Source organism: Phyllobates terribilis, unplaced genomic scaffold, assembly GCF_046119375.1.
Source record: "Phyllobates terribilis strain yellow unplaced genomic scaffold, ASM4611937v1 Scaffold_325__1_contigs__length_2139453, whole genome shotgun sequence".
NCBI lineage: Eukaryota > Metazoa > Chordata > Amphibia > Anura > Dendrobatidae > Phyllobates > Phyllobates terribilis.
The window spans coordinates 630,980-648,001 of record NW_027363085.1 but is presented as its reverse complement, the minus strand read 5'-3'; the positions used below and the strand labels follow the sequence as shown (position 1 = coordinate 648,001).

At 45.0% G+C, this 17,022-nt stretch overlaps 6 non-coding genes and 1 pseudogene across 6 annotated transcripts; all 7 read right to left on the bottom strand.

Moving 5' to 3' along the window:
• Positions 1-1,961: 1,961 nt before the first annotated feature.
• On the bottom strand, positions 1,962-2,152 carry LOC141221407 (U2 spliceosomal RNA). The gene has a single exon (XR_012289439.1). It is a non-coding gene; the product is annotated as a U2 spliceosomal RNA (small nuclear RNA).
• A 1,115-nt stretch (positions 2,153-3,267) lies between these two features.
• Positions 3,268-3,458, bottom strand: LOC141221405 (U2 spliceosomal RNA). The gene has a single exon (XR_012289437.1). It is a non-coding gene; the product is annotated as a U2 spliceosomal RNA (small nuclear RNA).
• Positions 3,459-4,573: 1,115 nt separating this feature from the next.
• LOC141221596 (U2 spliceosomal RNA) lies at positions 4,574-4,756 on the bottom strand. Its single transcript, XR_012289612.1, has one exon. It is a non-coding gene; the product is annotated as a U2 spliceosomal RNA (small nuclear RNA).
• A 2,004-nt stretch (positions 4,757-6,760) lies between these two features.
• On the bottom strand, positions 6,761-6,943 carry LOC141221595 (U2 spliceosomal RNA). Its single transcript, XR_012289611.1, has one exon. It is a non-coding gene; the product is annotated as a U2 spliceosomal RNA (small nuclear RNA).
• A 2,004-nt stretch (positions 6,944-8,947) lies between these two features.
• Positions 8,948-9,138, bottom strand: LOC141221404 (U2 spliceosomal RNA). Its single transcript, XR_012289436.1, has one exon. It is a non-coding gene; the product is annotated as a U2 spliceosomal RNA (small nuclear RNA).
• A 1,115-nt stretch (positions 9,139-10,253) lies between these two features.
• LOC141221603 (U2 spliceosomal RNA) lies at positions 10,254-10,471 on the bottom strand (annotated as a pseudogene).
• Positions 10,472-16,543: 6,072 nt separating this feature from the next.
• On the bottom strand, positions 16,544-16,734 carry LOC141221403 (U2 spliceosomal RNA). The gene has a single exon (XR_012289435.1). It is a non-coding gene; the product is annotated as a U2 spliceosomal RNA (small nuclear RNA).
• Between the last annotated feature and the right edge of the window lie 288 nt (positions 16,735-17,022).

Below are 17,022 nucleotides of genomic sequence, written 5' to 3'. Positions count from 1 at the left end.
GGTACAGTCAATTGTGGCATGTCCATGCTTGTAGCACTTCTTACAGATTGCCACCTCCTCCTTGCAGTTCTCATAAGTGTGACCGAAACACATGCATTTCCGGCAGAAGAGGGGCATGTCCGGGTAGAAGAGGCGCCCCCGCTCCCTACCGATCAGGAAACTTGACGGAGGATGACGCTGACCACCAATGCCATTTGGATCTTCACAAAATTTAACAAAAAATTTATGCTTTCCCGTCCAGAGGTTTTCCTCATTCATGACCTTGTGGGAATACCGCAGTTCTGGGAAATAGTTTTGAAGAAAGCAAATAATATTAACTAAGGGAACATGAGGGTTGCTCATCTGAACCACGAGCGGCTTCTCTCCACCGGAGTAAAGGATGACAAAGGTGAGTCCTTTAAGGTCCTCATCTGAAAGGTGCAGGTGAATCTGGCGGAAGAGGTTCTGGCACGCATACTCCGACTCCAGAGTCAAAGTGAAGGAACCGGGGCGATCTTGAAGGGCCAGGATGTCTTCCCTCTTTACTCCTAGGATCTCCAGCAGCACTCTCCTCACGAAAAACTTCAAGGTCATCTTCTCCTTGGATGCATCGTCCACTTCGATCTTGAAAGAGTTCTTGATGCGAAGGTCACCAGCTCTGGCATAGCGCACTGCGGCCGCTACTGCTGATGCCATCTTCAAAAGGTAGATAGGGTCGATCGCCTTCTTGGTTTCTTTGCGTATCTGCCCCCTAAAGCAGCATGAGGCTTAAGACGGCTTTTACACCGCCGATGCCTCAAGGCCAAGGGCACGATTGGCTTAGAATCCTTCTGGCAAGATGTGGTATCTTAGCCAAAAGGCCGAGAAGCGATAACCAGAATTGGTTTCAAACTACGGAGCCACCCAAGGATCCTGAAAAGTCCATTTGTGGAGATGAGCTCCTGGACTCCCGTTAAGAAGACATGTTGTCAACCTCTAGATCCCTTACATGCCTGCACTTTTCGGCTTGCTGCTGCTGCAATCCACGCGTTTTAGATCTGCATAACTCCACCTCTTTAAACACAGCACCTTCACCCCCTGCTGTTCCACACCCGCCTCAACACCGTTGGAAGGGAGGAGAACCAATTAAGGCGGGGGGTGGGGTGGAACGAGCAGCTGTCTACCCTTAGCAGGAGGGCTCCTGATTACATACCTCTCCTGCTGCTGCTGGCTGTCCAGCAGCAGACTGAAGGTGGCTGCTGCTGTGCACAGGTATATAAAGGCTCAGAGCCTATTATGACACGCGCAGCCAGCGTTCCATTGCCACATTCCATCTACTGCAGGCAGGATACCTGGCTGGCTGAATGTCGCTGAGAAGCTCACAGAGACCGCCATAAGCAACAGTTTAACAGAATGCCACAGACTAATCAACCAAACTTTTTGGGTTGGGTTCTCTTTTATAGTCTGCAGGCATTAAATGAAAGAAGTCAGTGTTCCAGCAGAAGGAGACAACGTTTCAGAAAAGGCATTGTAGCAAACCAAAAAAGAAATTTTAAGCGCAGCAGAGTAACCAGCGCACATACCTGTTAGCTCAGGTGAGTTTAAAAGGCTGCTGTTGATAACAAGGGCATTTGCTAAATAGATGGTGTGTGTGCAACAATATACTGAAAGGTCAATTATATTGTGCAGCTTATCTCACCACCTGTAGTTATTTAGGTGAAAGCTCCAAAATGCTTGCCTAATATGTCTGTTTATCCAAAAGGAAGTAAAAAGGGAGAGCTAGAAAGATAGCATTGCATCACATTACATGGCAATGCAATGCACAGTTGCTGAAGTTGAACCAAAATGAGCTTGTAATCTGGCTTCTGCAACTTTGAACATGAAAAATCCAATGAGGAGAAGAAAAGCAAAGCCAAAGAGTCCATCCCAAAATCCGACAAACAAGCAAAATGAACAAAAAACATTGAATTCAATTCTTTCTGATTTTAGAAACTGCATTAAAGAAGGGGTGCACCGGTCCTGGAGATACTGCAATACCAGGTCAATGCGTGGAGTGGACAGAGCAAGCTCTTTTTCCATCTCCCTGTTCTAAAAATCCATTTAATATATGGTCCCCAGATAGGGGACGTATCAGATATTAAACTGATAAGAACAGATACTACACTTGATCTTAGCCAAAAGGCCGAGAAGCGATAACCAGAATTGGTTTCAAACTACGGAGCCACCCAAGGATCCTGAAAAGTCCATTTGTGGAGATGAGCTCCTGGACTCCCGTTAAGAAGACATGTTGTCAACCTCTAGATCCCTTACATGCCTGCACTTTTCGGCTTGCTGCTGCTGCAATCCACGCGTTTTAGATCTGCATAACTCCACCTCTTTAAACACAGCACCTTCACCCCCTGCTGTTCCCACCCGCCTCAACACCGTTGGAAGGGAGGAGAACCAATTAAGGCGGGGGGTGGGGTGGAACGAGCAGCTGTCTACCCTTAGCAGGAGGGCTCCTGATTACATACCTCTCCTGCTGCTGCTGCTGCTGGCTGTCCAGCAGCAGACTGAAGGTGGCTGCTGCTGTGCACAGGTATATAAAGGCTCAGAGCCTATTATGACACGCGCAGCCAGCGTTCCATTGCCACATTCCATCTACTGCAGGCAGGATACCTGGCTGGCTGAATGTCGCTGAGAAGCTCACAGAGACCGCCATAAGCAACAGTTTAACAGAATGCCACAGACTAATCAACCAAACTTTTTGGGTTGGGTTCTCTTTTATAGTCTGCAGGCATTAAATGAAAGAAGTCAGTGTTCCAGCAGAAGGAGACAACGTTTCAGAAAAGGCATTGTAGCAAACCAAAAAAGAAATTTTAAGCGCAGCAGAGTAACCAGCGCACATACCTGTTAGCTCAGGTGAGTTTAAAAGGCTGCTGTTGATAACAAGGGCATTTGCTAAATAGATGGTGTGTGTGCAACAATATACTGAAAGGTCAATTATATTGTGCAGCTTATCTCACCACCTGTAGTTATTTAGGTGAAAGCTCCAAAATGCTTGCCTAATATGTCTGTTTATCCAAAAGGAAGTAAAAAGGGAGAGCTAGAAAGATAGCATTGCATCACATTACATGGCAATGCAATGCACAGTTGCTGAAGTTGAACCAAAATGAGCTTGTAATCTGGCTTCTGCAACTTTGAACATGAAAAATCCAATGAGGAGAAGAAAAGCAAAGCCAAAGAGTCCATCCCAAAATCCGACAAACAAGCAAAATGAACAAAAAACATTGAATTCAATTCTTTCTGATTTTAGAAACTGCATTAAAGAAGGGGTGCACCGGTCCTGGAGATACTGCAATACCAGGTCAATGCGTGGAGTGGACAGAGCAAGCTCTTTTTCCATCTCCCTGTTCTAAAAATCCATTTAATATATGGTCCCCAGATAGGGGACGTATCAGATATTAAACTGATAAGAACAGATACTACACTTGATCTTAGCCAAAAGGCCGAGAAGCGATAACCAGAATTGGTTTCAAACTACGGAGCTACCCAAGGATCCTGAAAAGTCCATTTGTGGAGATGAGCTCCTGGACTCCCGTTAAGAAGACATGTTGTCAACCTCTAGATCCCTTACATGCCTGCACTTTTCGGCTTGCTGCTGCTGCAATCCACGCGTTTTAGATCTGCATAACTCCACCTCTTTAAACACAGCACCTTCACCCCCTGCTGTTCCCACCCGCCTCAACACCGTTGGAAGGGAGGAGAACCAATTAAGGCGGGGGGTGGGGTGGAACGAGCAGCTGTCTACCCTTAGCAGGAGGGCTCCTGATTACATACCTCTCCTGCTGCTGCTGCTGCTGGCTGTCCAGCAGCAGACTGAAGGTGGCTGCTGCTGTGCACAGGTATATAAAGGCTCAGAGCCTATTATGACACGCGCAGCCAGCGTTCCATTGCCACATTCCATCTACTGCAGGCAGGATACCTGGCTGGCTGAATGTCGCTGAGAAGCTCACAGAGACCGCCATAAGCAACAGTTTAACAGAATGCCACAGACTAATCAACCAAACTTTTTGGGTTGGGTTCTCTTTTATAGTCTGCAGGCATTAAATGAAAGAAGTCAGTGTTCCAGCAGAAGGAGACAACGTTTCAGAAAAGGCATTGTAGCAAACCAAAAAAGAAATTTTAAGCGCAGCAGAGTAACCAGCGCACATACCTGTTAGCTCAGGTGAGTTTAAAAGGCTGCTGTTGATAACAAGGGCATTTGCTAAATAGATGGTGTGTGTGCAACAATATACTGAAAGGTCAATTATATTGTGCAGCTTATCTCACCACCTGTAGTTATTTAGGTGAAAGCTCCAAAATGCTTGCCTAATATGTCTGTTTATCCAAAAGGAAGTAAAAAGGGAGAGCTAGAAAGATAGCATTGCATCACATTACATGGCAATGCAATGCACAGTTGCTGAAGTTGAACCAAAATGAGCTTGTAATCTGGCTTCTGCAACTTTGAACATGAAAAATCCAATGAGGAGAAGAAAAGCAAAGCCAAAGAGTCCATCCCAAAATCCGACAAACAAGCAAAATGAACAAAAAACATTGAATTCAATTCTTTCTGATTTTAGAAACTGCATTAAAGAAGGGGTGCACCGGTCCTGGAGATACTGCAATACCAGGTCAATGCGTGGAGTGGACAGAGCAAGCTCTTTTTCCATCTCCCTGTTCTAAAAATCCATTTAATATATGGTCCCCAGATAGGGGACGTATCAGATATTAAACTGATAAGAACAGATTTTTTTTTTTTTTTTATTGAAAGCCCGAATTCGTGTACAAAACCCGAGTGCGCTTAAAAAAGTGACAAGTGCCACAAAAAAAGTGCACTAGGATGCTGGTCTTCTTAAAACCCTCTCCAAAAGGAGAAGGGTCCCCCAAACCATTCCCCGTCCCTCCGAGCCAGAAGGCCACAGCGAGGAACAGGGACAAATAGCCACCTCCAGCCGGAGCCAGAGGCGACCCAATCTTACCCCCAATACCTGCCCGAGTTCTCACCCGAGCAAGGCACTGGGAGCCAAAGACTGTGCTCCCCTCCCGGAAGAGGGGAGCCAACAATGCTCTCCTCCCGAAAGAGGAGAGCCAGGGGGGTTCAGGGGGGAGCGGAACCTGATGGCCACACACTCCCCCCCTAGACCTGCCAAGAGAGGAACCCGTAAGGGAACCGCATCCCGACAAAATCCTAGTAAGGACGTGGACACACGTGAAAAAGTGGACACACAGTGACAAAAAAAATTAAATAAATAGTGAAGGTTTCACAGTATAATACTGCCCGGACCTTCGACCGGGAATTGAAAAATTCCCCATCCTAAGGCCAGAAGGCCCGGAATAAGGGTGTGTGTGAAGAAAGAAATATTGAAGTGCTAGTGCAAATGTGCCACAAACTCAAGTGGGGTTCCCAATCCCAGTGAGTTAAGGCACCCCAGGGTCACCACTCCTGGGGCACTTCACACTTCGGGCTTTCGATCTTCCCCGGCCCAATGGCGTCGATCCTGGGGGGCCATGCTTTCCACCAGATGACTATATTAGCCAACTGGCGTACTAACAAGCGCCTAAACCCCAGTGTGCATAATGTATCAATCTACTAGGGCGGCCAACATCCAAAACCGCCTTTTCGAAAGATACTTCACTTGATCTTAGCCAAAAGGCCGAGAAGCGATAACCAGAATTGGTTTCAAACTACGGAGCCACCCAAGGATCCTGAAAAGTCCATTTGTGGAGATGAGCTCCTGGACTCCCGTTAAGAAGACATGTTGTCAACCTCTAGATCCCTTACATGCCTGCACTTTTCGGCTTGCTGCTGCTGCAATCCACGCGTTTTAGATCTGCATAACTCCACCTCTTTAAACACAGCACCTTCACCCCCTGCTGTTCCCACCCGCCTCAACACCGTTGGAAGGGAGGAGAACCAATTAAGGCGGGGGGTGGGGTGGAACGAGCAGCTGTCTACCCTTAGCAGGAGGGCTCCTGATTATATACCTCTCCTGCTGCTGCTGCTGCTGGCTGTCCAGCAGCAGACTGAAGGTGGCTGCTGCTGTGCACAGGTATATAAAGGCTCAGAGCCTATTATGACACGCGCAGCCAGCGTTCCATTGCCACATTCCATCTACTGCAGGCAGGATACCTGGCTGGCTGAATGTCGCTGAGAAGCTCACAGAGACCGCCATAAGCAACAGTTTAACAGAATGCCACAGACTAATCAACCAAACTTTTTGGGTTGGGTTCTCTTTTATAGTCTGCAGGCATTAAATGAAAGAAGTCAGTGTTCCAGCAGAAGGAGACAACGTTTCAGAAAAGGCATTGTAGCAAACCAAAAAAGAAATTTTAAGCGCAGCAGAGTAACCAGCGCACATACCTGTTAGCTCAGGTGAGTTTAAAAGGCTGCTGTTGATAACAAGGGCATTTGCTAAATAGATGGTGTGTGTGCAACAATATACTGAAAGGTCAATTATATTGTGCAGCTTATCTCACCACCTGTAGTTATTTAGGTGAAAGCTCCAAAATGCTTGCCTAATATGTCTGTTTATCCAAAAGGAAGTAAAAAGGGAGAGCTAGAAAGATAGCATTGCATCACATTACATGGCAATGCAATGCACAGTTGCTGAAGTTGAACCAAAATGAGCTTGTAATCTGGCTTCTGCAACTTTGAACATGAAAAATCCAATGAGGAGAAGAAAAGCAAAGCCAAAGAGTCCATCCCAAAATCCGACAAACAAGCAAAATGAACAAAAAACATTGAATTCAATTCTTTCTGATTTTAGAAACTGCATTAAAGAAGGGGTGCACCGGTCCTGGAGATACTGCAATACCAGGTCAATGCGTGGAGTGGACAGAGCAAGCTCTTTTTCCATCTCCCTGTTCTAAAAATCCATTTAATATATGGTCCCCAGATAGGGGACGTATCAGATATTAAACTGATAAGAACAGATTTTTTTTTTTTTTTTATTGAAAGCCCGAATTCGTGTACAAAACCCGAGTGCGCTTAAAAAAGTGACAAGTGCCACAAAAAAAGTGCACTAGGATGCTGGTCTTCTTAAAACCCTCTCCAAAAGGAGAAGGGTCCCCCAAACCATTCCCCGTCCCTCCGAGCCAGAAGGCCACAGCGAGGAACAGGGACAAATAGCCACCTCCAGCCGGAGCCAGAGGCGACCCAATCTTACCCCCAATACCTGCCCGAGTTCTCACCCGAGCAAGGCACTGGGAGCCAAAGACTGTGCTCCCCTCCCGGAAGAGGGGAGCCAACAATGCTCTCCTCCCGAAAGAGGAGAGCCAGGGGGGTTCAGGGGGGAGCGGAACCTGATGGCCACACACTCCCCCCCTAGACCTGCCAAGAGAGGAACCCGTAAGGGAACCGCATCCCGACAAAATCCTAGTAAGGACGTGGACACACGTGAAAAAGTGGACACACAGTGACAAAAAAAATTAAATAAATAGTGAAGGTTTCACAGTATAATACTGCCCGGACCTTCGACCGGGAATTGAAAAATTCCCCATCCTAAGGCCAGAAGGCCCGGAATAAGGGTGTGTGTGAAGAAAGAAATATTGAAGTGCTAGTGCAAATGTGCCACAAACTCAAGTGGGGTTCCCAATCCCAGTGAGTTAAGGCACCCCAGGGTCACCACTCCTGGGGCACTTCACACTTCGGGCTTTCGATCTTCCCCGGCCCAATGGCGTCGATCCTGGGGGGCCATGCTTTCCACCAGATGACTATATTAGCCAACTGGCGTACTAACAAGCGCCTAAACCCCAGTGTGCATAATGTATCAATCTACTAGGGCGGCCAACATCCAAAACCGCCTTTTCGAAAGATACTTCACTTGATCTTAACCAAAAGGCCGAGAAGCGATAACCAGAATTGGTTTCAAACTACGGAGCCACCCAAGGATCCTGAAAAGTCCATTTGTGGAGATGAGCTCCTGGACTCCCGTTAAGAAGACATGTTGTCAACCTCTAGATCCCTTACATGCCTGCACTTTTCGGCTTGCTGCTGCTGCAATCCACGCGTTTTAGATCTGCATAACTCCACCTCTTTAAACACAGCACCTTCACCCCCTGCTGTTCCCACCCGCCTCAACACCGTTGGAAGGGAGGAGAACCAATTAAGGCGGGGGGTGGGGTGGAACGAGCAGCTGTCTACCCTTAGCAGGAGGGCTCCTGATTATATACCTCTCCTGCTGCTGCTGCTGCTGGCTGTCCAGCAGCAGACTGAAGGTGGCTGCTGCTGTGCACAGGTATATAAAGGCTCAGAGCCTATTATGACACGCGCAGCCAGCGTTCCATTGCCACATTCCATCTACTGCAGGCAGGATACCTGGCTGGCTGAATGTCGCTGAGAAGCTCACAGAGACCGCCATAAGCAACAGTTTAACAGAATGCCACAGACTAATCAACCAAACTTTTTGGGTTGGGTTCTCTTTTATAGTCTGCAGGCATTAAATGAAAGAAGTCAGTGTTCCAGCAGAAGGAGACAACGTTTCAGAAAAGGCATTGTAGCAAACCAAAAAAGAAATTTTAAGCGCAGCAGAGTAACCAGCGCACATACCTGTTAGCTCAGGTGAGTTTAAAAGGCTGCTGTTGATAACAAGGGCATTTGCTAAATAGATGGTGTGTGTGCAACAATATACTGAAAGGTCAATTATATTGTGCAGCTTATCTCACCACCTGTAGTTATTTAGGTGAAAGCTCCAAAATGCTTGCCTAATATGTCTGTTTATCCAAAAGGAAGTAAAAAGGGAGAGCTAGAAAGATAGCATTGCATCACATTACATGGCAATGCAATGCACAGTTGCTGAAGTTGAACCAAAATGAGCTTGTAATCTGGCTTCTGCAACTTTGAACATGAAAAATCCAATGAGGAGAAGAAAAGCAAAGCCAAAGAGTCCATCCCAAAATCCGACAAACAAGCAAAATGAACAAAAAACATTGAATTCAATTCTTTCTGATTTTAGAAACTGCATTAAAGAAGGGGTGCACCGGTCCTGGAGATACTGCAATACCAGGTCAATGCGTGGAGTGGACAGAGCAAGCTCTTTTTCCATCTCCCTGTTCTAAAAATCCATTTAATATATGGTCCCCAGATAGGGGACGTATCAGATATTAAACTGATAAGAACAGATACTACACTTGATCTTAGCCAAAAGGCCGAGAAGCGATAACCAGAATTGGTTTCAAACTACGGAGCCACCCAAGGATCCTGAAAAGTCCATTTGTGGAGATGAGCTCCTGGACTCCCGTTAAGAAGACATGTTGTCAACCTCTAGATCCCTTACATGCCTGCACTTTTCGGCTTGCTGCTGATGCAATCCACGCGTTTTAGATCTGCATAACTCCACCTCTTTAAACACAGCACCTTCACCCCCTGCTGTTCCCACCCGCCTCAACACCATTGGAAGGGAGGAGAACCAATTAAGGCGGGGGGTGGGGTGGAACGAGCAGCTGTCTACCCTTAGCAGGAGGGCTCCTGATTACATACCTCTCCTGCTGCTGCTGCTGCTGGCTGTCCAGCAGCAGACTGAAGGTGGCTGCTGCTGTGCACAGGTATATAAAGGCTCAGAGCCTATTATGACACGCGCAGCCAGCGTTCCATTGCCACATTCCATCTACTGCAGGCAGGATACCTGGCTGGCTGAATGTCGCTGAGAAGCTCACAGAGACCGCCATAAGCAACAGTTTAACAGAATGCCACAGACTAATCAACCAAACTTTTTGGGTTGGGTTCTCTTTTATAGTCTGCAGGCATTAAATGAAAGAAGTCAGTGTTCCAGCAGAAGGAGACAACGTTTCAGAAAAGGCATTGTAGCAAACCAAAAAAGAAATTTTAAGCGCAGCAGAGTAACCAGCGCACATACCTGTTAGCTCAGGTGAGTTTAAAAGGCTGCTGTTGATAACAAGGGCATTTGCTAAATAGATGGTGTGTGTGCAACAATATACTGAAAGGTCAATTATATTGTGCAGCTTATCTCACCACCTGTAGTTATTTAGGTGAAAGCTCCAAAATGCTTGCCTAATATGTCTGTTTATCCAAAAGGAAGTAAAAAGGGAGAGCTAGAAAGATAGCATTGCATCACATTACATGGCAATGCAATGCACAGTTGCTGAAGTTGAACCAAAATGAGCTTGTAATCTGGCTTCTGCAACTTTGAACATGAAAAATCCAATGAGGAGAAGAAAAGCAAAGCCAAAGAGTCCATCCCCAAATCCGACAAACAAGCAAAATGAACAAAAAACATTGAATTCAATTCTTTCTGATTTTAGAAACTGCATTAAAGAAGGGGTGCACCGGTCCTGGAGATACTGCAATACCAGGTCAATGCGTGGAGTGGACAGAGCAAGCTCTTTTTCCATCTCCCTGTTCTAAAAATCCATTTAATATATGGTCCCCAGATAGGGGACGTATCAGATATTAAACTGATAAGAACAGATTTTTCCTTTTTTTTATTTCTTCTTTTTTTTTTTTTTCCTCAGATTAAGACCCACATTAATTTATGCATCATAGCGCATATTCACATAACGGGTTCTCAAATCATCATTCGGAAAAACAAAAACAAAATCCCAAAAAACACAACCCTGCAATTAACTGTTACTTACTGTAAGAAGTCCAATGTGAAAAGTTCCAGAGTGTCTCTGCTGCTGTCTCACCATACTTCTTTTTATCCAATAAATAGGCATAAAACAGTCTAGCAAGAAAAATCTTTCTGCATTCCATGGGGGAAAAAACAATCTTTTTAAAAATCACCAAATTCCGAACGTCCCATAAAACCTCTTTATATATGACAAAAATAATCCAGCTTGCCCGCTTCCTTTGCGAGTACTTAAAATCTTGACCTATTAAAATCCTTTCAAAATCGAAACAATGAAAACCAACTAAAGCAACAAACATACGTGACAACAAGGTAAAAACTTTTTTAGCAAAAAAACAGTCCCAAAAAATATGCTGTATTGTTTCCACCTTATTGCAACCTTCCCTAGGACATAGTTCTTGAACCTTTATCCCCCGGTCATTCAAAAAAGCTCTTGTTGGCAAGCATCCATGCAACGCCATCCAGGTTACATCCTTCTGTCTGTTGCTGATTCCACGCATGAAAAAAAGCTTCCACACCTGTCCAGACTGTGCATTATTACAAAACGGCACATCACATAACATCTCCTTCTTCTTAATACCTGAGACAATCAGTTTTTTGTCCGGTCTAACCATGGAGCTTATCCCATTTTGATCATAGAAGGACCTAAGCACCACATAAAAAAACGGTATCACAAACGAAACTGGTTTTCTTAAATCCTTCTCACACCAGCTCCATTTCTGGAAAAGCCGTCCTGCTAAATATTTGCACATGTCCGCAGTCCTGTTATTGCACTGGGATAATTTATAAATGTTCAAAAAATAATGCATTCTTAAAAATAAGTCAATGTTAGGAAAATCACAACCCCCATTTTCCACAGAACACATAACCATTCCTCTTCTTAGTTTCTCCATTTTGGATCCCCAAAAAAACACAAACAGTTTCCTTGTCACTCTCTTTGTCCAAAGCACAGCAGGTGGGAAAATCAAAGCAGTGTACAGCAGAAGCGGGAGAATCACAGACTTGATTACCAGCACTTTCCCTCTCAGCGACAGGTTCCTTAGTTTCCAAAAGTTCAACTTCTGATCCATTTTGTCTTCTAGAATCTTCAGGCTGCTTTTCCCTTTCAGTTCCTTCTCAAAGATGACACCAAGAACCTCAATTTCCTCCCTACTCTCCACTCCTGCCACGTTAACCTCAACCTGCCTCCCAAAGTTACAAAGCTGGCACTTTCCCCAATTCACCGCCATACCAGCCACACAACAAAAAATCCTTACGTGCAAATTCACTCTATTGAGATCCGCCTGTGAACCACAAGTAAAAACAATATCATCCATATAACTTAAAGACTTGACTGGACCCCCGGATCCCCCAGGAATAAAAACACCAGCCACACACTTGTCAACTTGCACACTTTTTAAAAGGGCCTCCACCACACAGATAAAAAGAATTGGTGACAGGGGACAACCCTGCCTAACTCCCGATAAAATATTAAAACTGGAACTCACATGCCCATTAACTAAAATCTGGCTACTGACCCCACAATAAAAACTCTTAATGACCATCAATAATTTATCCGGAACACCAAGGTGACTTAAAGCAGAGAACAAAAATCTATGTGATATTTTATCAAAGGCTTTCTCCAGGTCCACCGACTGTAACAAAAGAGCATTCTTATTCAAATTAGCCTGATAAATTAAGTCTCTTAGAAGCAGCAAATTATCTGAAATTTTCCTACCAGGCACTGCACATGCCTGATACTCCCCCACCATATCACCTATCACATCTGCCAGTCTACCAGCCACAATTTTAGAAATAATTTTGTAATCACTGTTTAACAATGTTATGGGCCTCCAATTTTTAATATCCCTCATGTCCCCTTTCTTATGAATCAGCGTAACAATCCCCCTACGCATAGAAACCGATAAAATCCCATGAGTAAAACCATATTGCACCACCCGGGAAAACTCCACACCTATAATATCCCAAAATCTAACATAAAATTCAGCAGGAAGACCATCACAGCCTGGCGTCTTGCCTTTCGCCAAGCCATCCACTGCCCGTCTAATTTCATCTTTCCCAACCTCCTCACTTAAAAACCCAATTTTCTCCTCAGGAATATTATTAGTTAATACTTTGCAATAATCATTAATTTCCGCATCACTGGCTCTACTATCGTTAGAGAAGAGTGTTTCATAAAAGGAAAGAATACTGCCAATCATCTCATCCCCAGATACCTCCCCTGCAGGAGAAAAAACAGACTTAAAAACCCCTTTAGGTTTAAAACATTTTTTAAAAAAGTATCTCGAACATTGCTCATTTTCCTCCATGTGCTTTATTTTTGCCTTAAACATAATAGTCTTCCCTTTTTCAATAAGTATCTTCTTCAGTTCGTCCTTCAAATCTGCAATCTCTTTATCCACCTCCATCCCCGCTCTCTTAAACTTATGGAGTACTTCCAATTTTGAAATAACAGCAGCATCATGATCCCTTTTGGCTTTCGCTCTCCTAAAACACACCCCTTTAAAATAACATGCAAATTTCTCCTTAGCCCAGTCCCACCACTCTAGCAAATCTTTAAAAAGGTGCTGTTCAGACACACAAGACAAAAACACTTTATTAAAACCAACCTTAACACTCTCCTCTTCCAGCAGGCTTACGTTCAGCTTCCAGAGTCCCTTTCCAAAAGCCAGGGACTCAGCTATACACAGATCTACCACTATCATCTTGTGGTCAGAAAAAGTCGTCATCACGTGGTTGCACTTGGCCACCTTAATCCCTTCAGACATAAAAACATAGTCAATTCGGGAAACACTACGTCCACTGTCTGATATGTATGTGAACTTATCACTTGGCCCAACCATCAGACCAGCATCCGTGTAGCGTAAATCCTGCACAATCTGATTTAAAATATTAGACGTAACATCAGTCCTACCTTCCGTAGAGCTCTTACGATCTTTTGCGGATCTGACACAATTAAAATCCCCAGCCACTATAGTGAAGTCTCTGCCTGGTAAAAACAACTTTAGAGACTCCAAAAACCCAACTCTTGCTTGTTTATCAGCAGGGGCATAAACATTAAAAACCCGTACCCGCTGACCTAAAAAATCCACTAATAAAAACAAACATCTCCCAGGTATGATTACTTTAAACTCTAAAACCTTTAGACTGGAATTACACAGTAAAATGCCCACCCCTTCATTCCTGTTTTCTGAGCATGGGGACCAAAAAGATTGCCCCTTATTCCACTCACTCTCATGCGGGGCAGATTTAATTACACATTCCTGCAGACAGACAATATCTGCATTCACACTCTCAATGTACTCCAGTATCCCTGCTCTCCTACAAGCAGAACCAATCCCTCGTACATTCAGAGAAGCAACACACAACGCCATCATAACAACAGGAAAAAATCTCCACCATACCCGATCCATCATGAACCAGGAGAAAACCCACTCCTGCCACCCACTTTTCTACGTATATCAGGCGACTCAGAACTCGAGTCCCTGTTAGAATAACCTGGTCTTAGGGAGACTGAATCTTCCTGCCCCCCAGACCAACACCCCTCCACCTTACTTCTTTTAATCACGGAGGCATAACTCTCCTCCTTGCCATCATCTTCCTCCTCATTTTCACTCCAATCACTGTTAACCCTATCACGCTGCTGAGGGGTTATAGTTCCATCCGAATCAGAATCCTCCTCCTCCAAAACCTCCATTTCCTCACCCCCATCTCTTCCCAAAACAGGATTCACTGACTCCGCCATATTAGACAAATCCATCCCATCACCCGGGCCATGCACATCAGCTACTTTGTTTATTACTTCCAGCCCCTCCCTCAAACCAACTTTCTTCTGGCTCCGCCCCTTTTCCTCCATCTTGGGCACCGCATGGTCTCTTCCCCTACCACCATCTTGTTTTTGGCTTTCCCCCTCTGAGTCTGAGCCTTCGCCCTCCTCCCCACTTTCCTGCCGAGTCTTCTTCTGCCTCTCTTCAGCGTCCACCTGTGACCTAGGAATCTGAGCCCACAATCTACATTTCCTTGCAAGGTGATCTGCATGTCCACACAAATCACACACCTTATTCATTGGGCAACCACTTGCAACATGCCCAGATTTCCCACAACCTCTACAAACATCACCTTGCACTGGACAATCTTTCTGAACATGTCCAAACTCATGACACTTCCTACAATATTCCATCTGTCCATTATAAAAACAAAATCCCCTTTCTCCTCCGATAGAAAACTGTGCAGGAATGCTCTTGGCACCCCCAATAGCTCTATCATCCGGTCTCAGTTTTACAACATATCTCCTCTTGCCATTTAGATAATTGTATTTGTTCTTCATTCTTCCCAAAAATTTAACCTCACTACAATACCGAGCTAAAAAATTGGAAACAGTCTCATCCGGAACTTTAGGGTTATACATGTGCACAACCACATACTTATATGTCTGCTGGAACAGAGGTTCCAGTGCAATAAACTCTAGGCATTTCAATTCCTTTTCTTCCTTCATTCGTACCAACTCCATGTAGACTCTCTGGCAAATACTCAAAGAAACAAAAGTGATATCATAAATTCCTTGTTTCTGAAAATCCTGCAGTGCCAATACATCCGTTACCTTCAAGCCATTAATGTTCTTCAAGACATCAACGCAAACTTGGTCCAAACCGATTTCTCCTTCATGACCTGCAGCCACCTTCAGACGGACCGAGTCCTCTAATCCACGTGTTTTCTCCACCATTTTTACAGCAGATAAACACAATCGCCGCTCAATCGCACACTAGGGCCCCACAAGGGGGAACCCCAGTCACAACTGCCCTCCAAACAACACCAGCAGCAGAAAACCACCACTGATCTTGCCAAAAGGCCGAGAAGCGATAACCAGAATTGGTTTCAAACTACGGAGCCACCCAAGGATCCTGAAAAGTCCATTTGTGGAGATGAGCTCCTGGACTCCCGTTAAGAAGACATGTTGTCAACCTCTAGATCCCTTACATGCCTGCACTTTTCGGCTTGCTGCTGCTGCAATCCACGCGTTTTAGATCTGCATAACTCCACCTCTTTAAACACAGCACCTTCACCCCCTGCTGTTCCCACCCGCCTCAACACCGTTGGAAGGGAGGAGAACCAATTAAGGCGGGGGTGGGGTGGAACGAGCAGCTGTCTACCCTTAGCAGGAGGGCTCCTGATTACATACCTCTCCTGCTGCTGCTGCTGCTGCTGGCTGTCCAGCAGCAGACTGAAGGTGGCTGCTGCTGTGCACAGGTATATAAAGGCTCAGAGCCTATTATGACACGCGCAGCCAGCGTTCCATTGCCACATTCCATCTACTGCAGGCAGGATACCTGGCTGGCTGAATGTCGCTGAGAAGCTCACAGAGACCGCCATAAGCAACAGTTTAACAGAATGCCACAGACTAATCAACCAAACTTTTTGGGTTGGGTTCTCTTTTATAGTCTGCAGGCATTAAATGAAAGAAGTCAGTGTTCCAGCAGAAGGAGACAACGTTTCAGAAAAGGCATTGTAGCAAACCAAAAAAGAAATTTTAAGCGCAGCAGAGTAACCAGCGCACATACCTGTTAGCTCAGGTGAGTTTAAAAGGCTGCTGTTGATAACAAGGGTATTTGCTAAATAGATGGTGTGTGTGCAACAATATACTGAAAGGTCAATTATATTGTGCAGCTTATCTCACCACCTGTAGTTATTTAGGTGAAAGCTCCAAAATGCTTGCCTAATATGTCTGTTTATCCAAAAGGAAGTAAAAAGGGAGAGCTAGAAAGATAGCATTGCATCACATTACATGGCAATGCAATGCACAGTTGCTGAAGTTGAACCAAAATGAGCTTGTAATCTGGCTTCTGCAACTTTGAACATGAAAAATCCAATGAGGAGAAGAAAAGCAAAGCCAAAGAGTCCATCCCAAAATCCGACAAACAAGCAAAATGAACAAAAAACATTGAATTCAATTCTTTCTGATTTTAGAAACTGCATTAAAGAAGGGGTGCACCGGTCCTGGAGATACTGCAATACCAGGTCAATGCGTGGAGTGGACAGAGCAAGCTCTTTTTCCATCTCCCTGTTCTAAAAATCCATTTAATATATGGTCCCCAGATAGGGGACGTATCAGATATTAAACTGATAAGAACAGATACTACACTTGATCTTAGCCAAAAGGCCGAGAAGCGATAACCAGAATTGGTTTCAAACTACGGAGCCACCCAAGGATCCTGAAAAGTCCATTTGTGGAGATGAGCTCCTGGACTCCGGTTAAGAAGACATGTTGTCAACCTCTAGATCCCTTACATGCCTGCACTTTTCGGCTTGCTGCTGCTGCAATCCACGCGTTTTAGATCTGCATAACTCCACCTCTTTAAACACAGCACCTTCACCCCCTGCTGTTCCCACCCGCCTCAACACCGTTGGAAGGGAGGAGAACCAATTAAGGCGGGGGGTGGGGTGGAACGAGCAGCTGTCT